The following is a 9,769-nucleotide window of genomic DNA, read 5'->3' on the forward strand; positions in this document are numbered from 1 at the left end:
GCGCAAACAAAAAACTTGTTTATCAGTTTTCCCTCAAAATTTGACAATTTTTTTGCATGAAAAGGATCCTAATGATTCTCTTGTTGATGTTTCAGGGGTTCATCAACACAAAATGGATTTCATATGAAGAGAAAGAGAATGTGAGGAATAAGATTTAAATGCAGAAAATGATCTTGCTACCCTCTAGTCATTAAAGAACAATGGATTGCTAAAATTCTTCTGGCTTGATGGTATGAGGCAACAGATGGAGCTGTTGAAATACCTTTTTTGTTCATGGGATGTTCAGGCACAAGCGTTCAATTTTTGGGAACATCTATTTGAGATAAAGGTAGAGGATATACTTTATGATAGGACTGTCCATGAGGGGTGCGCCCATATCTCTCCTAGGTGGGAGAAGTGGTGGGGAGACAGTGGAAGATTATATTTCCACCTATTATAGACCCGAGCCCAAATAAAAAAGGATGGAAAGATCAGTATAAAAGATGTGATCGGTTACCTTTGAGAATAATCCTATTCATTATTTTATGATTGGAAGGTAGCTCCACATTGCATGTGGCAAGCAAATCATATATGCAATATGGATAGGAGTGTCTGGAGCCAACACTCTTTAACTGGAGCGAGGGAGTTTTGGTCAACATGAAAGAACAATTGACTAAGGAAAAATAAGGAAAACTAAAGAACTTCAGATATGGTGTGATCTTAGTTTATTTTTCATTAGAATAGGTTCAATTACATCAGCCACAACATATCATACTCGAGCCTATCGATCCAAGGGTGCCACATATGAGGATGTGGATAGATCACATGTCCCGATATGAAGGGCTGTCGGTGATCAGCTTCTCACCAGCCTTCTGTAGATGGCTACGCTAAAATTTATCATAATCACGCATGCATGTATTTCCATGATGAATCTAAGCTCGTGCTTCTAGAGGGCGAGGAATGGGGTGCTTTAGGTAAGAAGTTTCCACCTTTTAAGTTTTGAAAGTTTTACAATTTTTTTTTTGTTGTGTTTTTTGTGTTTTTTGATGTTTCCAAGACTAAAATATTGATGTTTCACACAGATGTGGGACTAGTTGAACCTATTAGTGCTTCAAATCTCCATCATGTAGAGGAACGAAAACATGAGGTGGTAGTAGAACTAGCATATGTCGTTGCGGTAGGATGGTATATGCTATGAGATATAGATGTAGTAGAGGTTCTATTAGAGGCAGAGTGCCACATGGAAGGGTCGACTCATGGAATTGATGATACTGCGGTCAACCAACTTCCATTGCGATTTCAGCGATACACCATAGGGGTGTTTAGTTGTATCGGTCGACTACTGCGCAAGATGGCTCATTCAATGTCATTTTATCATGAGAACCATTGATTACTTATACTTAGATCTTGCATGTAGTTTTTTATATGGGCGATGTATGCCATATGTGTCTCGAACACAAATTTTGTAAAACCCAACTTATATATATATATCTATATATATATATAGATATATATATATGTATGTATGTATATATTCAGTGTTTTTGGGTTTCTTTTGTATTTTCAATATGATGTGATGTGAATTGAAAATAAATTACATTCGTTGAAAATGTCTATCTAAAACATGATTAGCTAGGGCAACAATCAATTTATTTATATTTCTAGAAATGTGTTCATATTGTATGAAATCAATTTTTTTTTCTAGAAGGTGTACTCTTAAAACCATGCATAAGATTGTGGGACTTCTAACTGAATAGACATTGGCAAGTTGTAGTACTATGAGTTGTGAGTCAAGTCGGACGAATAAACGACAGATACAACTCTGTCAAGATCTACTAACTTATAGGCCCCTTTTGCAAGGACTTGCTTGACAATGTATGGACCTAACCACATGGGTTGAAACTTCCCTGGACCTAATTTATTAACCTCCTGGTTATGTATTAGGACAAGGTCTCCTTTCAATAAGGCACGAGGCTTAACACTCTTATCATACTGCACCTTGATGCATCTTTTATGATCTTTGTTAGCTATAACAACATCGTGTTTGGTTTCATCTAAATGAGTCAGATGTAAAAGACGCTCCTCCTCTATGGAAGTGGCAGAAATAAGTTCGATAACTAGTTTCAATGATGGAATTTCACATTTAATGGAGAGGAACCATACACTAATTGAAAAGGTGTGAATCTATTAACTATCCTGACTGAGGTTTGGTATGCCCACAAAGTAGCTTAAATAAGCAAATACCAGTCCAATTTATGGACCCCTACCATGCATTGAAGGATCATCTTAGGAACTTTGTTGATGGCCTCAACCTATCAATTAGCCTGCGGATAGTAGAGAGTGAAAATTTCATGGGAAAATCCCAACTTAGTTGTTAGTTTGGTCATCACATGATTCTGGAAATGTTTTCCATGATCCATAACTATTTCTTGGGGAACACCAAACCCTGTGATGATGTGGTTGAAAAATAAGTATGCAATCGTTTTGCTGGTGTTGTTAAATGCAGGCATCACCTCAGCCCACTTAGTAAAGTAGTCAACAAAAACAATAATATAACCCTGCCCCCGACCAAGTGAGGGTTACATGTCATGAAGTCGATACCCCATTTCGCAAAGGGACCAACAACGATCACAAGATGCAATGGAGTAGGCTGAGCATGGGTCTTACAATCATATATCTGGCACGCATGACACTTTTGGACTATGCGGATACATCACTGAGGCCAGAAGTAACCAACATGTAAAAGTTTCTGGGTGGTAGAATAACCAAATAAATGTCTGCCACATGCCCCTAAGTGGTGTTCGTTTAAGAATTTCTCAACTTCCTCCAGTGTGAGACACCTTTGTAAGATCATATCAATACTGCGACGATAAAGGGTGTCTCAGATAATAACATAATTTTGGGATTGGTAACGAATACGTCATTGCTCCGAGCAAGAGGTATTAGACTAGAAATTCTGGGCCTAGAGATAAATCAGGAAAGATCCATACCATGGGTCAGATGAGGAGATCAGAAACAATGACTCGTTGAGAATAAACTCTTCAGATGTAGATTATGAATTAGTGGAAGGGAGATGGCAAATTAGTTCCGTGAAATCTAGGGATTTCTTTGACTTGGATTTGATGAACTCTAGGCTGAATTCTTGTAAGATGAAAATCCATTTCGAGTACTTTCCCCCCAACAATTGATGTGACGAAATGTATGTCGTAGGGTTGCAACCTGAAAAGACCATAGTTTTCCTGAAGCAATATGTAATGGAGAAATATTTGGACTGCTTGAACGACCGCCAAAGTAATCTTTTCTACATGGGAATATCGGATCTCAATATCATTGAGATTCTAAATCATATAGTAAATGGGATGTTCATTCCATAAATCATCTTGTTGGATCAATACCATTTCTATAGTAGAAATGGCAGCAACAAGATAGAGGAAGTAATCACGTTGATAGTCAAGGGTATAGAGAAGAGATGCTCGGACCAGTACATCTTTCAAGGCATCAAATGCTTTTTGAGTTGCGTCATCCCAATGGAAGGGAACCCATTTTTTTAGTAAGTCAGTGAATCCTTTGGTCAATTCAGTGTAGTTAGGGATGAACCTTCGTAAGAAGTTAGCTTTCCCTTGAAGTCGTTGAAGTTGAACTAATGAAGAAGGTGCAGGAAAATCAACAATTGCTTGTACTTTCAATGGATCTATACGAATTCTTTGTTTCGAAATAATGAAACCTAATAGTTGACCATAACTGACACAAAGCACACATTTGTGTGGGTTAAGGTGAATATTATAATTTCTACAACGGAGGAAAATGGCCCGAAGATGAATCGGGTGATCAATCTGATGTTTTGGGTGAGCAGGGAGGTCATCCAAATATTCTTGAATAATGTGTTTGATATCATAAAAGGAGTAATCCATGGCACGTTGAAATGTGACCCAAACATTATTCAAACCAAATGGGAGTTTTCTATAAGCGAAAGTTCCCCAGTGACAAATAAAAATAGTTTTAGGTTGGCCTACCGGGAGAATGTTGATTTGATTATAACACGAAAATCCATCCATAAATGAATAAATTTTGTAGCCAGCACAGTCATAAAAAATTTGGTCAATAAACGAGGTGGGATAATTTTCCTTCGGACATGCATAATTCACATCTTGTTAATCGATGCATACTCGAATGGTGCCCTGTTTCTTCATGACAGGTATGAAATTCGACACCCAATCAGTTAAAGGAACGGGGTATATCAAACCATATCAAAGAATATTTTCAACTTCAACCTTAATACCAACAACCTTCTTGGGATGGACAAGACGAAGGTGCTTCCAGACTGGTTTGACATTAGGATACATCTTAATTTCATGTACAACTATATTTGGGCCGATTCCTAGCATCTCCTTGTATGTCCAGGAAAAGATATCTTGAAACTCACAAAAAAGTGCTTGAGAAGTCTCCATTTCATATAGAGAACAAGATGCCCCAATGTGTAGATTTTAAACAACACCTAGCTTGATGGAGATGTCAATATGTATTGTTTCTTAGATATTCGAAAGGTTCTTTTCTGAATCAACCTCATGAATGGACACAAAATTCATAAAAAGTTCGATAGAATTGGGCGAGTATACATCACTGAGGCTATCCTCAATGGAATCAGGTAAGGAGGAACGATGATGATGCTCATCCCATGGCGCATCATCTTACATCATGATTTCCATGATGCTTTCATCAGTAGAGAACACACACGAGAAAGGATCGGAAGACATACCATAGTCCAGCAGTCTGTCTACCCAATTAAGCGAATCAAAAGAGGAAGCCACACAAGCCAAATAAATGTCTTCATAATCTAGCTCAATAGGACTTAGCGACATTCGATTGCCAAGAATTTAGATGTCAGTTTCATCTGGTAGAATCCATGGGTCGGATAGGGTAGTAGAATATGATATCATGTTGATATAGGCTACTGAAGATGAACTGTCGAGAAGGAGAGGAGGAGGGAGTAGAAAGGTCCCCATGAGTGAAGAATCCTTCAAAAATACGACATGCTTATATGAGTGTAGGGTTTCCACCAAAAGAGGGACACTTCCAGTAACATGTGAATCGAAGGTGAAAAGGGTGAGTTGGTCTATGACTACAATCTCACCTTTATGATAGCAACCATGGCATAAACCCACATACGTCCTAATAGAAGATTGTAATAGAGAGGTCCGTCAATAGCTTTTACTTCTATGGACACAGTTTTTCCCCCTAATTCAACTTGCAGGGAGTTCAAAATCCCACAAGGTTTATATGTTCTCCCGTCAAAGGCCTTCAATGTATTAGGTGACTGACTCAGTTGAGGAGAACCAATCACCTTCCAACAAGACATGGAAATAATGCAAGTCAAGGCTCCCTCATCTACGATAGAACGATGAATGTTCTTACCACAAACAATGACTTGAATTATAAAAGCTAACTGAGCTGGAAGCGGAGGGGTGTATTTTTCATGAGATATAACGACAAGGTTGGCATTTGATGGATACACACATCCGATAGTTGAAAGTAAGCCCTCTTTGGGGAGGTGAAGTTTTGTAACACCTCAAGAGTCGACATAGCCGATGGATACTAAACCAAGTCATCAACTACATTATAATTCTAAGAAGCTCTTGCACGAGGTTTGAAAGCTGACATGAATAACACCCTTTGGAGGTTTTCTAGTAAATTATGTGGGAATTGATGACGAAATGGGATCTAACGAGGATGGAGTTGAAATGGTAGGTTTATCAGTAGCCTGACCATTCGGTAGATTCACATTCCCATAATAATTGTTCTGAGTAGCTACCAAAACATCAGATCTTAGCTTTGAAGAGGAAAGCATCAAAACCATGTTGGAGGAAGATGGTTCCTGCACAACCATATGAGTCTCTTGATTATGAAACGGGTCGGTCAAAACTACAGGAGAAGTGGTGGACTTAAAAAATTAATTCACTTCAGCACAGTGAGGACAATCATGTGTAATGTTTTCCTCGCTACAAATCAGGCAAGGATATCGAGGCTTCCATTTCTCATCCAAAGACTGATTTGTTTGTTTATCTTGCAAATAGGTATCTTTCTTCTTCTTACCTTTTCCTTTCTTCTTTCTTCTAGGTTGCTTTTTAGATTTTCCTTTATCATATGAAACAACATTTATCTTTGAAGTAAAAGCCACAGAAGGGTGCGATTGAGGGTTTTGAGCAGATGCGGGTGGAGCAATATCAAATGGTTTACTCGCCATCTCCATGCTAGTAGAACCAATAATTCCATCAACAACATGAGATTCTTTACTAGGCATAAGAGAAGGAACAATATTCGAAGGTCTTAGAGCATTTTGTATCTTATCATAGAGTGTGCCAGATTACGTATAAACCAAATCCAAATATTGCACACGAGAAATCACTCGCTCTTTAGCCATGACTCCACCTTTGCCCACATCTTGTGTTATAGGTCCCGATAGATATTTTGTGAACCATTATGTGAGAAATTGATCGGGAACATAGCTTTTGACCAACCGATGACGACGCCTCCACTCATGAATGTGATCTAAAATGTGAGTGTAATTTGATTGTTTGAAGTTGGTTAACAATTCCATTCTAGTTTCATATCTGAAAGGCAACTTGAAATGCGTGAGGAAGATTGTGGATAAGGTACTAAAATAATGGAATGAAGCTCTAGGTAACTCAACATACCATTTAGCAACGGTACTTGTAAGTGTTCTTTGGAAAATAATGTTGGCATTACGATGCATGTGTTGTCCTTGATGGAAAATCACTTGTAACATAACAAGTATATGGTAACTTGATCAATCTATAGGTCAGATTAGAGGTGACAGAATGATGGAAGAAAATGATGGGTCAAAGGTTTATGGATCAGAATCAAAAGCTTGATACGTGAAATTGTTGGTATTATGAATTAGGTGTTGTCCTTGATAGCAACCTACCTGATGAGTTGTCCTTGATGAAAACCTATTTGATGAATGCACTACTTGATAAAGGTATAAAAAGGATGTGACAGAATGCATGGCAGTTGTGTTTATAGATGTGACAAAATGCAAGGCAATTTAGAGGAATTAGTTCAGAAATGATAAAGTGATGGAAACTCACATTGTAACAAGTCAATTCAATGGTAACAGAGTAATGGCATAGAAGAACAGGATGATGGGACAAAGGATTGCAGATCAGAATCAATAATTGAAGATAAATAATGTCTTAAGTTGAATATGCTATTTAAACTAGTCCAAGTCACGTATACATGTAGGTACACAAAATAAAAGGTGCGTATACATATGCACACAGTTTCACAGAACAAAAAGCACGTATGGGATGGAAAATTAAGGTTAAAGAATACGAAGGGTCCATACAATGGTATTAGCCCACAATATTGAGCGGAATAATGGTTACTTGATCTCGTCTAAGAATACCATAAGTTCTAAGTGTTGTTTTGGTGCAAGGTATTGAAAAAGGCTCTAGTATATAAGGAGGAGAAGATCAAAGGGATAAAAGTGTAATTGAAAGGGTTCTTCATGAATACTTCTATCTAAATTATATTTTGTGTTGTATGGGCTATGGTTATGATATAGATCTGAAAAATCTTGTGCACCCATGGATACAATGTTGGATCAGGATCATGAGATTTGAAATGACTTATCATTATATGATATGATAATGGATAGGCTATATTTGAGTGCTAATGCATGTTTAATCATTTAAATTCTATGATCTAGGCATATTTGAATTCTTGAAAAGCTGCAAATTTATAAGTCACTATTTGAAGATCTATATGCAGGTTCGCCTCGGTGAAGGTGCATATACATGTAGATTCAACACTTCCAAGTAGCATATGCAGAGGAAGGGCTTGTTGTTCAGAAATGACTGATCTATCTGGTTAGTGTTGCTGTTTTACTACTGTTTGTCAATAATTTCTTCATTAGATCTAAAGTTAAATTGATTGTATAAGGAGATTGAGTCTGGCTGACTGATTGATTGAGTAAGAAGGGTGATCTTTGCTGCTATATATTAAGAAATATGTAATATGACAATAGATCCTCATAATGTCTTTAGGTAGTACATTTTTTGGTTCAAAAGTTTTATTATTCAGTATATTTAGAGGTATACGTAGGTTGTGTTATAGAAAGTAGCGTATATACGCATGTTGTCCTGATTGAAGTACCGTATACATTTTGACATATGATTTTTAAGGTTGCAGTTGGTTCTGGTTGTTGATGCAGTGTTCTGAGTTCAATTCTGTGTGTGGGTTATAGTGAGCTGACTGTTCCAGTTGATTGGTTGACTTTTGATTAAGTGTCTGTTGATTGGGTTTTGAGTGAATGATTGATTTAGCTGTGTCAAAAGTTTCAATGATTCGGTTTTAGTTATGTCAGAGATTGATGATTGGGTTTCAATGAGTGATTGATTCAGATGTATCAATGATGGATGAATGTGTTATAATGATGAGTTATAGTTTGATTTTTAATATTGAGCTTAAGTGTTGATAATGGGTCAAGTTTGAAAATTTTATGAAACATGGCCTACATATTGTGTTGATGAGTACCAGGAGTATCCAGTCTGAAAATTTATGAAAAATGGTACCTGGAGAAAGAATGTAGGTGGTAGCCTTCTGTAGGTTGACGCCTATGTACTGGTAAACATATCATGTAGTACATGTAGAAATTTTGAATAATTTAACACATATTCAACAGAGATTATCCTGATCATGTACTATTGCGGAATACATACACAATACATAAGCTCCTCTATGTTGATCATCAATATAGCAGCATCCATAACAATAAAACATCAAGAGCATTCACACATTAACACAGTATGTAACCCGGGGAAAGCATCTCGCAAAAAACCCCAACTATCTGTATATTAATGATTGAGACCATGTAACATTACAAAGTACAATGCTTATCACAAGCAATCCAGTACCATCTCCACCTGTTACACACAATACAGCTAAGATCTGATTTCCAAATCTATTCCACTGCTTGCCTGCCTCCACTGCTCAATACCTGCTCAAGAATTGAATGAGAATGGTTTACCAAACTCGTATTTCACCTCCAAAGAATCACTCAAACTGTGTTAGACGTGAGCAGAGGCTATAATACTTGGGATTGGCCAATTCATTGGCATACTCAATCCCTTTGATTGTGCAAATCCTCATGCACAACATAGTCACAACTGATAACAATCTGATTCTCTAACACCTGTCCCTGTTGAACTGAACATGCACTGACATGCAACTGAGTTAACTGATGCATTCTATAGTTGTATTATGAGTTAATAATTAGTTTAACAACTCATCATTAGTCTATTTGCAGTTAGACTAACTACAACTAGTTTAACCAAGTCAAACTGAACACAACTCCATCAACTCCACAATCAACTCCACCAAACTCAACTGATTGAGTTCTAACTGAAGTCATGCATGCAACAACTCAACTGACTCATAAGAAAAGCATACTTCCTTCTAGAAACTACATGGGCCACATCTGTAGCTCAAACTGAAGTGCTCCAAGAGAATAAGATCAAGTTTATAGTCCAAATATTATTATGAGACAATAATATCTGACTTTTCTATTTTGGACAGCCAGTCTAAAAATAGACTTTGATCACTCCTGCTGTGATCACTCCTGTTGTGGTCACTCCTACTGTGATCACTCCTGCTGTGGTCACTCCTGCTGTGATCATCCCTGCTGTGGTCACTCCTGCTGTGATCATCCCTGCTGTGGTCACTCCTGCTGTGATCATCCCTGTTGGGATCCAAAAATAGAACTTGCGCCATA

Source organism: Pinus tabuliformis, chromosome 3_2 (assembly GCF_031772625.1).
Source record: "Pinus tabuliformis cultivar Carrire ecotype Pingquan chromosome 3_2, CPIR1, whole genome shotgun sequence".
NCBI lineage: Eukaryota > Viridiplantae > Streptophyta > Pinopsida > Pinales > Pinaceae > Pinus > Pinus tabuliformis.